Source organism: Nerophis ophidion, linkage group LG10 (genome assembly GCF_033978795.1).
Source record: "Nerophis ophidion isolate RoL-2023_Sa linkage group LG10, RoL_Noph_v1.0, whole genome shotgun sequence".
Taxonomy (NCBI): Eukaryota; Metazoa; Chordata; class Actinopteri; order Syngnathiformes; family Syngnathidae; genus Nerophis; species Nerophis ophidion.
Window position 1 is genome coordinate 23,338,381 of NC_084620.1, and position 16,886 is coordinate 23,355,266.

The window sequence follows — 16,886 nt, forward strand, 5'->3', positions numbered from 1 at the left end:
CAAATAAATCAAGAATCTGTATAAATAAACATCTATTTGTAAATATATTTTTGAGATTTGAATATGACTATGCTTGATTTTTTATTTGTATTTGTATTGAATTTGCATATGTAGATCGCTTTTTTGCTTTTGTGTCGAAGAGACATTCCTACCACAAACCAGATGCACAAATAAATGTGGAGTTACACACTCCCCTGAATAACCAGCAGAGAGCACTGCAGCCAGAGCGGTCTGACATGGTCAGACACTGGCGAGCCAATCAGAGGCACACTAAGGAGGGTCGTTTCCTGGATTAAATGGATGGGTAAGTAATAACTAGTATTAATAACTGTTTCAGGTGTGTTGTAGTAGTGCCGAGGTGATATCTACTAGATAGTTTAGTCAGTCACTCAGCTTTTACAGGTGTTGATATGACGAAAGTATGGGACCGCCTGACTGTGGTGGTCCATCCCCTGTATGATCGGTGTCAGAGCTTGGTCTGCATTGCCGGCAGTAAGTCGGATACGTTTCCAGTGAGGATTGGACCACTGCTAGGGCTGTCACCTGTTCTGTTCATAACTTTTATGGAGTGAATTTCTAGGCGCAGTCAGGGCGTTAAGAAGATCCGCTTTGGTGGCTGCAGAATTAGGTCTCTACTTTTTGCAGATAATGTGGTCCTGATGGCTTCATCTGGCCAGGATCTTCAGCTCTTGCTGGATTGGTTTCGCAGGCCGAGTGTGAAGCGACTGGGATGACAATCAATACCTCCAAGTCGGAGTCCATGGCTCTCGCTCGGGAAATGGTGGAGTGCCATCTCCGGTTTGGAGAGGAAACCCTGCCCCAAGTGGAGGAGTTCAAGTACCTCAGAGTCTTGTTCACGAGTGAGGAAAAAGTGGATTGTGAGATCGACAGAAGGATCGGTGCGGCATCCGTAGTGATACAGACCCTGTATCGATCTGTCATGGTGAAGAAAGACCTGAGCCGGAAGGCAAAACTCTCACTTTACCGGTCAATCCACGTTACTTTCCTCACCTATGGTCATGAGTTTTGGGTAATGACCGAAAGGACAAGATCTTATTTAGAGTATCAATACAATACCAATAACTACCTTGGCATCAATACTATGTATATTAAGATCAATACGCCCAGCCCTTTAGATCATTTTTGTTCACATAAGGTTTCGGACTTGGAGGACTTGAGTCTGGCTCTGTAGTGGTACAGAATTGTCGTGCTGTGTTGTGTCCATATTGTCGCAGCACAAAACATGCATAAAGATGAAAACTGCTCAATGCCTTCTTATTTGTCTTTATGTGTGATAAAACAATATCTTTAGATTTTGAAAATATTTGTGTGTACCATCCTTTAGAAAGCATTTAGAGACCATCACCCAAAAGTGATCCTACTAATTCATGTCCGTCAAGGAGGAGTATTATACAGTGCACGCCATAAGCATAATTATTTATTTATATTATTTTGTATTCATTTTCTTGGTCCAAAAAGAAACTGCATGTAACTCTAAGCGTGTTTAAAATAAACCGAAACAATTACCATCAAGGCAAAAATGTCTTTGTCGTCAAAAAGTGTACTTCAATTGCTCCACTGGAGGAGTGAGCGATAAGTGGGGATTAATGCATCTTCCGCTTATCTTCGCCTCTCTCTTTTCCCCCCTTGTCCTTACCGCCGACAGCCGTACAAACAAATTAAATGTCTCCGGTTGACAAGGCGGCGTTGTGGAGCTGTCTTATCCAGCTGCACAGGTGATAGAAGGAGGCCCGACAAAAGAGGTCGTGGGGCTTTGAAAAGGTTGGAAGACAAGCATAGGCTAAATCGGGCTTATTTATGCCGCTGCTGTTTAGGACACCAATAGACAGATTAATGCTTCGTTATCTGGATTGATCACAAACCACGTCACTGTTTTCCACAAAAATCTGATAAGTAAATACAGTGAAAAACTAAAACTAATGTCCTTTTTTGTTGTTTGCAATGCGCAGCATCGCCACCTTAAGGACTGGAGTGACAGCTCCAATATTTTCCCTAAAGAGTTCTTAACTTTTAGTAATTTTTTTTATTACAAAATACTCAATGTTGTGTACAAGGCAGTATTAATTTATTTTATTGTTTTTCTATTTTTTTTTTCAGGGACAGTGTAAAATTATTTTTATTTCTGCAACTGCACTATAATAAGCCAAAAGGGTATTTTTCATCTGAACAAATCTTAAAATGGTCTCCCTGAAAACAACAGCATAACAATAACATAGTGGAGCTGTAAAAATAGACACAGCATAAGCCTCCTCAGGAAAACATCAGTAGAAGAGGACTAAAAATATATTATTGCAGCTTACCTCCTTATTTACTCAATCGTGTGTCTGGGGTCTGCTCTTCTTTCTCCAGGTTCCACAAGTTCGGACTCAGTCTTTCCCCCCTTATGGATGCTCCTGATTTTCAGAATTGCGTTTAGCTTGAGTCTTTTAATGTTTTCCATCCAAACTCCGCCCATAAAAATGATTACTGCAAACTACATTATTTCTGCTTGGTCTGTTCCATTTTGCTTAAGTCAATTTAATTTGACAGGTCCATACTTTCCTCATATTCCCACCATTTGGAAATGTATGTAGGCTGACCCTCTCTTTAATTGCATTGTTACAACCTGCAACAATGTATCTGGCAGACATATTTGCTAATTCCTTCAAATTATGCGCATAAATATTGTGATTCAATATGACATCGCCTCCAGTCTTCTGTAGGTACAGATAGATAAATAAATGATAAATGGGTTGTACTTGTATAGCACTTTTCTACCTTCAAGGTACTCAAAGCGCTTTGACACTACTTCCACATTTACACACACATTCACACACTGATGGAGGGAGCTGCCATGCAAGGCGCCAACCAGCACCCATCAGGAGCAAGGGTGAAGTGTCTTGCTCAGGACACAACAAGGTTGGTACCAGGTGGGATTTGAACCAGGGACCCTCGGGTTGCGCACGGCCACTCTTCCACTGCGCCACGCCGTCTCTAATGGTGGAAATTTATAAGATTTTTCCGTTTCCGATTCCATTTTTGATTCTGCTTAACAATTCGGTTCCTTAACGGTTCTCTTTTTTAATCTTATTTGGGAAAAAAAGAGGAAAAAAAGGTGGATTAGCCTCACTTGAGTTTAGTTCAGAGGTAACATTACCTTACAAAGCCTACATAGAGCTACATTGAGGTCACATACGTAGTATGAAATAAAAATAGGTGTTTTTTGTTTTTTTCAAATAAATGTAACAAGATAAATTAAGTGGAAATTACACAAAAATGTAACATTTAGTAACATGTGATATTAACTTATTACATGAAAAGTGAGATATGTCACGCCTGTATTGGTTATAATTTTGATGATTATAGCTTAAAGTTTATGAAAACCTTGAAATGAAAATCTCAGAAAATGTGCGGTTTCAAAAAGTGTATGTCAAGATCATCAAAATGATGATAAAGGCTTGACATACCTCACTTTGCATTAAATTAGTTACTTTCATTTGAAGTTATTTGCTGACATGAATGGACTAGTACAGTGGTTCTCAACCTTTTTTCAGTGATGTAGCCCCTATGAACATTTTTTTCATTCAAGTACCCCCTAATCAGAGCAAAGCATTTTTGGTAGGAAAAAAAGAGATAAAGAAGTAAAATACAGCACTATGTAATCAGTTTCTGATTTATTAAATTGTATAACAGTGCAAAATATTGCTCATTTGTAGTGGTCTTTCTTGAACTATTTGTGAAAAAAAGATATAAAAATAACTAAAAACTTGTTGAAAATAAACAAGTGATTCAATTATAAATAAAGATGTCTACACATAGAAGTAATCATCAACTTAAAGTGCCCTCTTTGGGGGCTGTAATAGAGATCCATCTGGATTCATGAACTTAATTCTAAACATTTCTTCACAAAAAAATAAATCATTAACATCAATATTTATGGAACATGTCCACAAAAAATCGAGCTGTCAACACTGAATATTGCATTGTTACATATCTTTTCACAGTTTATGAACTTACATTCATATTTGGTTGAAGTATTATTCAATAAATCTATTTTTAAATTGTTGATATTTTTAGAATATTTAAAAAAAAATCTCACGGATGTTTTTTTTTAAATCTCACGTACCCCATTTGAGAACCACTGGCCTAGTACACCATGTACACATTTTTGAGTTTCACCTGTATAATATAATGACTGAGAGAAAATCTGATGTGGGGAAACATGGAACTTGAACATTTGTCTACCAAAAATTAGGAGTATCTACTTCAGCAAATGGGTTCAAGCTTTTTCCCACAAATTTAGTCGCTGCTTGGTGACATTTGTCTAGCGGCAGACGTGAACTGGGGAGAGTACTGCCGGCCTCAAAGCCAATCTGAATCTGTTTCTTGTCATGCTCATCTATTTGAGAAGGCATTAATTTCAAATTGAATATATAATAGCGCTAACATGATAGGCGGTGAGTTAGTACCTGTTTCATTCAGATGACAAGCTAGCGTTCCTGCTGCTTGGGATGAGAAAGGAGACGTTCAAAAACCTGACTTTTATTTTTAAATGTTGCATGCCGTGTGTTCAAATGTTTCGGCATATACTCGCATGTCCTCCTCTTGATGAAACAGTAGCTTTATAATTATTACATGTAGCGCTATTGCATTCTTTTCTTGTAAAATGTTAGTGTTTGTATCCCCTCCCACCCTGTGGAACCATTAAGAGAATCGCTACATAAAATGGCAAGCGATTCCAATGAATTGATACACTGGGTTTTTCGATCCCCATCCCTATCTGTAGGTTACGTCAACAGGCTGATGCAGGCAGTCCACAATTTTGGAGCAAAAAGTGGGACTTCAAAAATGTGGTGGAAGCTTAAAATCTCTACAGTGTGTATTTTGGGGGGGGATTTTACCTGGAGACCTATTTTTTAGGTCCTGTCAGGAAGTTTAGGTGACGAACCTCAAGATGCAGAGATGGCATGACTTTTAATGTCAAAAATAAAATGCAGGAAAACAGGAATTAGGAACCAGGAACCAGTATACAGGAAACAGCAAAAAGGGAACAGCTTACAGGATACAAGAGACAAGGAACCAGGGAGAAATCGAGATAGCAAACAGTACACAGCATACAGCTAGTAATACTCCAGCCCTGACTGGAGGGCAAGGGAGGTATAAATAGTAGCCTGATAGGCAATTGTGACCAGGTGTGCCAGACTGCCGCCAGACTGCCAGTCAGGTACAGGTGAGGAAAACAAGCGCTCAGGGAGACCTGCAGGAAAAGAAACCAAAATAAGAGCGCTGACAGGAAATAAAACACAAACACAGAGGAAAAAAACAAAAACAACTTTATTCGAAAAGAAAACTAAGATAAGAAAAGAAAACTAAGATAAGCAAACAATTCTCAGGGAATTGAATTGATCACAACTGGACTGTTGGTTTGTCTTGGAAGATGTTTCGCCTCTCCTTTGAGTAGGCTTCATCAGTTTGTGTTGACAGAGTTGATTGGTCATATCTAGTCTAGAGGCTACATCAATGTTATGTGGAGGTGTACTTATATCATTTTTATAGACAATTTTATACTATTTATAGTCATGCCGCAGAGTGTGTGTGTGTGTGTGTGTGTGTGTGTGTGGGGCGGGGGTGCTAAATGTTGTCTTCTTCTTAGGTGGGGCGTAATAGAAAATACTTGGAAAGCAAAGTTAATATGTAAGAAATTTGTAAGATCGCGTGAAAATCTTGTGAAGTTTTTGTACTCGACCGTTCCCGAACTTTAGTAGTGATTTAAAAATGAAACCAGTGATAATCTATAGACACACCAACCTTATGGTATGGTGCATAGGATAAGCATACAGTATACATAAGTCTGAAAAGTTTGGAATGTAGAATAGGGCCTTTTTAATTAATGCATGAAGCGCAACACCAAAATTCCTGCACATGATATGTGTATTTATGAAGATCTCAATCCAAATAAGGATCTTCTGGGTTTGTCTTCTTGTTTTGTCTCGAAAGCTGCATGTTAGACAAGAATCCAAAAAGAGAATATTATTCCACGTCAACACTTTTGGGGGAAAGTGAAAGCAGCCAGACTGTTTCTTCTCCACATGAACTGCACTTCACCTCTCCCTTGCATTAGGCAAAATAGCAGCTCACTGAGGAGTTTCTTTTTCCTTGTTGGTGAAAACTGTAAGAGAAGCGATGGAATGAGGGCGAAGTGTAGTTATCTACTGGATTACACTCTTTGTCTCTTTTCGACTTAACCTCTGTGACCTTGGGATGTGGAATTGATCCGACTTTCTACACATAATATGACATAGGCTGACATCGACACTTAAGACTGTGTGTGCATGTTGTGTGTGTGTGTGTGTGTGTGTGTGTGTGTGTGTGTGTGTGTGTGTGTGTGTGTGTGTGTGTGTGTGTGTGTGTGTGTGTGTGTGTGTGCGTGCGTGCGCGCGTGTGCGTGTGTGCCCAAGGCATTTGGATCACAAGCGTGTGTGCTTTAAAAGTGTGATGCATGCGACCTGTGGCTCTGTGTACATCAACATGTGTATTTGTCCTCAGAGTGATAGATGGGTCTTGTGGCAGACTCCTGTCTGTCTGCTGGATCATCTGTCATCAACTGCGTGCAATAAGAATACCCTATTCACAGTGACAGTAAGGAATAAAGTGATAAACATGAACATAAATCTGCACCTTTAACCCCAGCCACACCAAAATAAGCTTTTGAAGTAGTTTTGGGAAATCCCACTAACACATTAAAAGGCTATGCAAACATTATTTTGGAGGTGGAGGCCAATGTGTACTGTATGCATTTTATTTTACAATACAGCTGAAGCTCCAGAACCCTCACCGAAAGGGACAAGCGGTAAGAAAATGGATGGATGGATGAATGGATGGGTGGAACTTAAGAGTGTTTTATTATCGGCGCTGTCTCGAAGCCAATTATTATGCCCTAAGTAGCAAGCGAACATTTGAGTTAAGAGCAACCCTGCCATTTGTTGGCCAAGCAAATGCCACAGTGAACCCCTTAAGATCAGACCAAAAGATCTGGTCTTATTGGCTAGCATTAGTTTATAGCCAGACATCGACTTTGTTTTCTAACCATTGGAGGGAAAAAATTGTGAAGGAGGGTGCTGAGAAGAACATGCAGATGATTTATCCATCCATCCATGTTCTACCGCTTATTCCATTTTGGGGTCGCGGGGGGCGCTGGCGCCTATCTCAGCTACAATCGGGCGGAAGGCGGGGTACACCCTGGACAAGTCGCCACCTCATCGCAGGGCCAACACAGATAGACCGACAACATTCACACTCACATTCACACACTAGGGCCAATTTTTTTAGTGTTGCCAATCAACCTATCCCCAGGTGCATGTTTTTGGAAGTGGGAGGAAGCCGGAGTACCCGGAGGGAACCCACGCATTCACGGGGAGAACATGCAATCTCCACACAGAAAGATCCCCAGACTGGATTTGAACCTGCAGGAACTTCGTATTGTGAGGCAGACGCACTAACCCCTCTGCCACCGTGAAGCCCGCAGATGATTTAAATTAATTGAAATAAAAAATAAATATATAACAAGTATATGACAGTGTACCGCCAAATTGGCAAAGCATTTGGAGCGTAACACTGCTCGCCTGCACAAAATGAGGTCCATTGTCACTGTATAGATTTTGTTATAACCTATCTCGGTATTATATTTTTGCATATTGCACATCTGCTTTTCCTTTGGTATATATTTTTACCCACTTTGAAAATGCATCTACAGACAATACTGTTTTTCTTCACTCCTTTTTTGTTCAATAAAATCCATACATGGATGTTGGAACGGGTGTTGTGGTTTGGGGAATTGGCTTCGCACAGGTCATGTATGCCCTACAAACATTTTTTTTGAATAAGAATAAAAGCTGTAGGTAGTATAGTAAATCTGTATAAGGGTCACCATCCCTCCTGTTGAGGCATGAGTACAATCATGGCTCAATACTGCTGCCCACTTGTACAGATGTTTGGTAAGATTGGTTTATTGTCTGGACATACATAGATGTCTTCTCTGTTCCGTTTTTATATTTTTTATTTTTTATCGTTTTCTTTTAGAGAACTTTGTTTTTGCATGCCTTTTATTATATCATTATTCATGTCACTAGTTTGTAGTTTAAAAACTTGTATTTCTTGTTCCGCTGTTTGTGTTGCTGTTTTGTCCGCAAACGTGATTATGCGTCCGTTCCATTGATGTGTGCCGCACATTTGCACATTGCTATTTTAGCTGGTAACCGTACCACTTTTACTAATTTTTTTAATAGTTCTCCATGTGTTTACAGGTTTTAGTGTTGACGTAATCATTCCTCTATTTTGCCAGTGTTGTGCAAATGTGTGTACTGTGGAGAATATCTGTGTGTATTATAGCATTTTGATCTTTCATTAATTTACATGCTTTTGTGCTACTAGTTGTGCAGCTTGCATTGAGTAATTTGATGGTCATTTGATAGCTTTCAAAACTTCAGTTGCTGTAACAACCGCACATCCTATTCTATTTTTATTTCACAGGATGCTGCTTTAGCTTCTAAATTCCACTCTACAGGTGTTGACATTTTTAGATCTTTTTCATACATTAATTTACTTAAAGGAGCTACTATTTTAGCGTAATTTGGTATCCAACCTCTACAGTAATTAGTTAATCCTAGAAATTACATAATTTGCTTCTTTGTTTGTGGTTTTGGTGCTTGTAGTACTGCTGTTTTTCTGCTTCCCACAATAGTCCGTCCATCTTTATTTAGAGAATGTCCTAGATATTTTACTTCTGTTTTGCATAATTAGACTTGTGTTTTGCTTACTTTGTGTCCTTTACCATGTAGATGATTTAATAACGCTAATGTATCATTTCTACTGGTTTCCTTATCTGGTGATGCTAATAATATGTCATCTACGTATATCAGGACTTTTGTCCTCCTTCTGGAGGGTCAAATTTGGACATGCTTGCATGCATTGCTTGTGGCTAGGTTGTCGGACTTTCCGCATACCCTTGAGGTAGTTTTGTATAGGTGTATCTTTTCCCTTTAAAAGTAAATGCAAACCAAAATTAACTCTCTTTATGTATTGGTACCGAAAATAATGCATTACTGATATCAATCACTGTGAAATGTGTCCAAATCCGGCATATGATGTTTACAATTACAGCATTTATTGTCCTAATAAACACTAAATCAATATTCCTAATTCAAATGTTATACTTATTTCTTCATGTAATTTTAAGTAACATTTTAACACACTAAAACTTTCTATAAGTTAATTAAACTATGATTTTATAACTCAAAAGAGACATTCTTCAATTTCTTTATATTTTTTATTTGTAATTATTATTCAACAATATTCAAAGCAAAACGTTGTAATGGTTGTAGTGATTCTCCTGCCCTTGCACCGACTGAGAAAATAGTGCTATTTACAGTACTCAGCAGATCATTTAAATGTCATTATTTTACTGATTCTTGCGTCTTGGGCTTTTTAAACTATCATTTGTGTCTGTCAGTTACATTCCAGTATGCTGTCATGCCACACTTTTCACTTGTGCACTCTAACTTCCTGTCGTGTGCAATATTCTACAAAACAAAAGCATGCATTTATTGTCGTTCGTTTATTACTCGCATACAATCAAAAGTCTAAAGCTAACTGATAGCTGTTGTGATTGCCATTATCTTATCTTAGCTCAGCACCCAGATGTATAGTGTACTTGCAAATGTCTAAAAAAATAGTAATAATCCAATTTAACAATGTTATACTACACTTTAAAAGTTAAACCCACTTTAAACTTACGCGTAAAAAAATAATTTTCAAACTTCCACTCCTAATGCGCCACACACTCACACACACAAGGTTGTGTGTTTGTGAGTGCACATCCCAAGAGATAAAGCGAACACTCGAAGAGCGTTTTTTTTTTTTTCTCCTCTGCCTATAAACATCATAACTTATTTTATTTCACTTTATGACTCTTATTATAGTTATTAATTTAGGTTTTTAATTGTTCCATTATTTAAAAAAAAAAAAAAATACTGTATATATATATATATATATATATATATATATATATACAGTATATGTGTATATATATATATATATATATATATATATATATATATATATATATATCCCCGCGATCCCAAAAGGGAATAAGCGGTAGAAAATGGATGGATGGATGGATATATATATATATATATATATATATATATATATATATATATATATATATACACACACATTTATCATCATTGGGTCCTTCATAAAAACAATATTTATATTTATATGTATATCTTTAGTCTACATTTTCTTCATATCTTATTTCAGTACCGCCACATTATCCGTCATACACATTAGTTTATTCCATTTTGCATTTAATTATTCTTATTGATCTCTTCCCATTTATTTCAATTATTATTTCTGGTTTACTTGCTGTTTTTTTTAACTTAAGTTCTCATAACTTAGTGTGTCCTTATGATCCCTTTGATCATTTTCTTTGTATTTTGGTGCGGTCTTTGGAGATTTGGATGTCTCCTGACCTAGTAATGCTGAGCAACTTTGATCGTTGTTTTTTCTTTTTTCTCAGGACAGTCTTATACGAAGTGTCCTTCTTTCCCACAACACCAGCAGGGTGTAACTGCTGTTGTTGTCATTGTTATCTAATATTTTAGTTGGAATAGATTTAAAAAAAAAAAAAAAAACATTTCAGGTCTGCATTCTGTTTGGGTCCCTTTTTGATCTTACTGTTGGTTGTTCCGATACACTTTCATTGTATGGCGGTGGATTTTTTAAATTTGTTTAACGCTGATCTACGTTTTATTATTGTTGACGCGCTGGGTGTGGTGGCTTCTGTCTGTATCTCTTCCTCACTATCTTCCCCTACAATTTGCCTATTTCTTCTCTTAACTGGGCCTATCTCATAAACTCCCGGGCGCCTGCTGCTGCCAACTGCTCCCCTTACCTCCCGGGGGGTGAACAAGGAGATGGGTTAAATGCAGAGGACAAATTTCACCACACCTAGTGTGTGTGACAATCATTGGTACTTTACTTTTAACTTTAATCTCTCTTAGCCCTTTCTTTTTCCTCTTCTGTTCCTTTTCTCTACCTTTCTTTCTGTTCCTTAGCACTTTCAGCCATCCTCATCCAGCACTCCAAGTGTTCCTACCCCATTCTGGCAAGTTTCTTTTTTTTTTATTTCCGCATTGTTTGTATTATTGATTCCGCAGCTTTAATATATCACCTACTTTGACTATATCACCTACTACCGGTAAATTCATGTTTTGAGGTCGAGAAATTTCAGTAAGTCTGGATTTGTTTTTTGTACTGCTTTCCAGTCTTTACATTTTACCTTGTCTTTTGGACTAACCTTTGGTTTACTTGTCCCTTTTCCCATTTTGAGAATTTGGAGTAATTCGTCGTCCCCTACAGAGCCGAACTTATAAGGATTACTTTTGTCTTTGTTGTAAGATAGTGGTTTAATTTATTATTGTGATACACGTCGCTTCTGCTGGTGGTTTATCCCCCTGTGGATGTGTCTTACCTAGAGTTTCCACAATAACCCACTATTACATCTCACAACTTTAGTATGGAGTGATAGCCTAGTGGCGATCACTCCCACACACTCTCCCTTTATTTTTTCTTTGTAATTCAAAACGTACTCACTGAAATCTGCGTTCCTTCCTCTTGTCCTCGGTTCCCGTCAGTCGTCCCGATCCCAGCCCGGGGTGAAGAAAATCAGCTCCTCAATGGGAGATGTGGGTGCCATGGTCTTCCGATTTTACTCACCCAGCTGGAATCGTCAGACGTGTTGGAATCCGGCTCGAAGGACCAGGAAGATGTCAGATTTAAACACTGATGACATCTATTAATAAGACAAGAAGCAAGGAATCATGCAGAGACAGCGTTAAATAGAGCTCATGAGGAGACACGTGTTTTGGCTGTACTCTAGTTACAGATCCAAACTACGTTCTAAAAAAAAGCCCGCGTGCCTCCTTTATTTATTAGGAGAGTCCCTATTACATCACTGTCGCTAAGGGAAGGGGGCAACCTCGACAACTCCAGTTAGACACAATATATGATCATAATATAAATAAAAAGTAGGTGACGTAGGTCATATCGCCGTGTATCTGCTCTTTCTGCGTCACGGTGGTGTTCGGCCTTGGCCATCAGCAGACCGAGTACTGGTGCCATCACCCAATCTGCTTTGCCTGGTCCCGGTACTCAATGTTCGGCCTTGGCAGTCAGCAGGCCGAGTCTGGACAAAATACTGATGAAAACATGCTAGCAATCTCTTGGATTGCTAGCTTTGCACGAATACAGAAATACCACTTCAACAAAAATTGACAATACCTTATAGTAACGGCCCTTAAGCATAAAGTTATGATGATAATAAATACATAATTATTCTAACACATACTGAAGCAGAATGTGGCCGCAACGTCAGCTAAGGATGTTAAAATAATATCTAAATGGCTGACATTAATCCATGAAAATATGGTAAAGCATTTGGAAGGAGATACCTTTAGAACTCTACTTTCCAAACTATGTACCGCATTTTCCCGACTATAGAGAGTACCGGTATAAAATCCTCACCCACCAAATTTTAGAAGAAATAAATATTTCTTAAAGATAGTAGTCGCACCAGACCATAAGACGCAGATATGTACCGGTACAAAATATTTTGTAAATATTTATTTACATATTTACTTAATTGTTCCCAAATGGTGCTTGTCACTCGGCAGTAAAACAGCTGATCAACCAAAACAGAAGTCATTGTTATGGACCCACTAGCTGTGAAAGCTAGTGGAAAGCAACTCAGAAACGCTACAGACAAAACGGGATACACGTTTGGTTCAAGGCGTAAAACAGGAAGTGCAATTTCAACCTGTGACACCTGCAGTGAGCAAACTCGTCCTAAAACATGGCGCCATAGCACAAACAATAACACACCTTTCAGTATGTCTGTCAATGTTTAATGAAAACTATTTGTTCAATACAAAACATTAATCCATGAATTAGACGCACCGTTTTTTAAGCCTCAGTGTAAGCGTGACAAAAAATATGGTGAATGCTGTAAATGTTTATAACATTGCGTTTTTCATACAATATTTGTTTTATCTAGAAGTTTGTTTTTCTTTATAAAAGTCATGTTGCATGTTAAGTATTTTTGGTGTTTTGGGGGCAAGGCATTTCAATTAATTTAATTTAAATGGGAAATGTTGAGGCAAGAGCTGTGTTACAGAACCAATTAAGCTTGTAAATTGAGGTACTACTGTATATATATAATTCTAATATTGTTTTTTGTTTGTTGTTACATGTTGTGTATTTGATTCCAATTTATAGATGCATTATTATTATTGTCAAATAGTTATTGTCGTAATGAGTTGAATATATCAATCAAGAGATTTGTATGTGCAAACCAACAGGTGGCACTTTTTATTACTGTGACTCCCACTCACAACTGTGGTCTTATTTTCAGAGGCGTCTTCTATCCGGGTCAATTTATTAACAAACAAGTTTGTCCCGAGGCAGGGCCCTTGTGCTTTAACTGTGTACTTTCATGCCCGAGTGCCAGACTGGGATACATTGTGGTCGTCTACCGTGAAATTATAGTTACAGTATAAAGTATAATTCTAAGTAGCTAAAGAAAAATCCTGACCTCAATCTTGCATAAGATTCCGTCCTATATGTGAGCCTGTGTGTGTGCGTACTTCCTGTATGGTGATTCATGTGCACTACAGTGTGCCGTTCAGCCCGGCTGCTTTTCCTTCTACTGGGCTGGCATTTAATCCAGGTCCCGAGCGCCTGCCCGAACTTCACAGCGTTCCCTAACAGGCTTAGACAGCTGCATCCGCGGCCCCGGTAGGAAATGATCACAATCGCCCTCAAATCTGACTAATTACGCAGTACGTCGGTTCAATGGCTGTATAATCCCAGAGCCGCTGATTCCACACTTTGGTTTATTATTGCCTGCTTTCCCTCTGGGCTTTTATCAACATTCTTGTTTTTCCCCCGTATTGACTAAAACCAACAGGGAGGAGATAAGGAAAGAAGAGGAATGGGTGAAGATATGCTGGAAAAAAACAGCATCCATGTTTTCACCTCAATAAAAAATGTGTTTGTTAGCAGGTAAAATGAACATTGGCGCTGAGCAAGCGCCTGGTGCTGATAGGGTTTATTGTCCTTTTTTGTCGTTACAGTCAACTTGCACGAGGACCAAGTGGTGCAAACAGAACTCCAGGAGGTATAGTGTCTTTCAAATAGCTTTGCAGTCTGCAAGGAGCTAATGAGGACAGGTGGCAGCTTAAAAAAAAGATATTTGATAATGAACTTTAATGCAGTCTGTGATGAAGATTATTTCAAATCCTGCAGCTCTGCACCATCCAATAGCATTATCACGGATTTATGCAAATGACTTAATGAAAGTATATATTCCAAATATTTGACAGACAAACTCAGACCTCAAAATGTACTGAGAGGAAACAGGCAACGGAGTCAGAGTGGCAGAGCCTACAAAGACTGCAGCGAATCAAGTCATTTAACCCCTCAGACAACTTTAGCCCTTTGCTGTGTGTGTGCGTGTGTGTGTGTGTGTGTGTGTGTGTGTGTGTGTGTGTGGGTGTGTGTGTGTGTGTGTGTGTGTGTGCGGGCGTGTGTGCGTGCGTGCGTGTGTTCGTGCGTGCGTGCGTTGAGTCATGGTGCCAAACGAGGCAGACCAGCAGAGCGCAGCTGATGTGATATGAATCAACAAGCATGGTCAATCAAGAAGTCAACACTTGTGCATGCGCGCATCTGTATATACATATATATATATATATATATATATATATCCATCCATCCATCCATTTTCTACCGCTTATGCCCTTTCGGGGTCGCGGGGGGTGCTGGCGCCTATCTCAGCTACAATCGGGCGGAAGGCGGGGTACACCCTGGACAAGTCGCCACCTCATCGCAGGGCCAACACAGATAGACAGACAACATTCACACTCACATTCACACACTAGGGCCAATTTAGTGTTGCCAATCAACCTATCCCCAGGTGCGTGTCTTTGGAAGTGGGAGGAAGCCGGAGTACCCGGGAACCCACGCATTCACGGGGAGGACATGCAAACTCCACACAGAAAGATCCCGAGCCTGGATTTGAACCCAGGACTGCAGGACCTTCGTATTGTGATATATATATATATATATATATATATATATATATATATATATATATATATATATATATATATATATATATATTTATTTATATTTATATATATATATATATATATATAGATGTGTGTCTGTGTGTGCGTGTGTGTGCGTGCGTACATGTCTTATCCTTTTATTCTTGCTGGCAAACACTTTTCTTAACCCCCTGAATGTACAGTATTTCACCTCTTCTTGATCATCTTTACTAGCAGCCACTAACCGCTTCATTACGTACACTTTAATTTATTGAAGCAATGCTCATTAATATCTCCTCAATTCTTCCATCAAACACCTTTGGGATGGATTATTAAGTGGCCACCTCTCACCTCAATAATTCTCCAAAATTCTGAGTATGTGTGCACAGAAATGCATGTCGTGTGTTTTTTTTAACCAGTGACACGTTGTTGACCTCACAAGATGGATGGAGACAAGGTCAACTACCCCCTGCTACTTTCACCACACATGATTAACTGTGCCTGTGTGTGTGAGTGTGCGTCCGTGCGTGCGTGCGTGCGCGCGTGTTTGTTTGCTGTGTGTGTGTGCGTGCGTGCGTACGCGTGTGTGCGTGCGTGTGTGAAAGTGTAGCATGTGCACAGCTGATGCCGTTTGTGAGGTTTGCAAGCCGACAAATAGCCGTGCGTGTCTTTCCTGCACGCACAAGCGCCACCGTTATTGTTGTTGATGAATTGATTCGTGCGGAAAACATTTGCACACGAAATGAAGGGATATAATGATGACCTGTCGTCATCATTATTACCCTGTGCAGTGTGAATCAAAAACAAACACCCTTTGGCCTTTTTTTAATATAGTGTGTAGGTGTACCTACTGTAGTGACCGAGTAAATCTATATACTGTTTATGAAGTTTATGTCTGGGGAAAAAATTGCGGAGGTGACTTTCATATCTTTTTAAAAAGTGTACATTTTTAAAAGATGCATTAATACATTAGATACATTACAGGGCAGCATGGTGGAACAGGGGTTAGTGTGTGTGCCTCACAATACGAAAGTCCTGGGTTCGATCCTGGGCTCGTGATCTTTCTGTGTGGAGTTCGTATGTTCTCCCCATGTTCTCCCCAAAGACATGCACCTGAGGATAGGTTGATTCGCAACACTAAATTAGCCCTAATATGTGTGAATGTGAGTGCGAATGTTGTCTGTCTATCTGTGTTGGCCCTGCGATGGGGTGGAAACTTGTCCAGGGTGTACCACGCCTAACACCCAAATACAGCTGAGATAGGCTCTATCACCCCACGACCCTGAAAGGGACAACCAATAGAAAATGGATGGATGGATGGACATTTGGAGAGGGTGGGGCAGGGTTTCATTTGTACTCTGGAATGCCTCCAGAATCAAAAATCTTGCAGACAGGCTAAAAAAATGGGTTATTAAAGGTCCTGTGGAACAACATTTTCACAAAATTTACACCGGGGCATATCCAATACATAATGTAGAACACAAGGACGTGTGTTCAATGTATATCAGAATCATCATAGGTCCCATTTAATTATCACAAGACGACTGTAAATGCAGTTGAAGTGTCATGAATGGTCAGCATCTGACAGCGGCGTAGCTCGGTTGGTAGAGCGGTCGTGCCAGCAACTTGAGGGTTCCAGGTTCGATCCACGCTTCCGCCATCCTCGTCACTGCTATTGTGTCTTTGGGTTAGATACTTTACCATCTGCTCCCAATGCCACCC

At 39.3% G+C, this 16,886-nt stretch overlaps 1 protein-coding gene across 5 annotated transcripts in view; it reads left to right on the forward strand.

The window, feature by feature from the left end:
- Positions 1-16,886, forward strand: part of LOC133560400 (sodium/calcium exchanger 1-like) — a 157,966-nt gene that overhangs the window by 75,033 nt on the left and 66,047 nt on the right. The gene's annotated exons all lie outside the window — the stretch shown is intronic.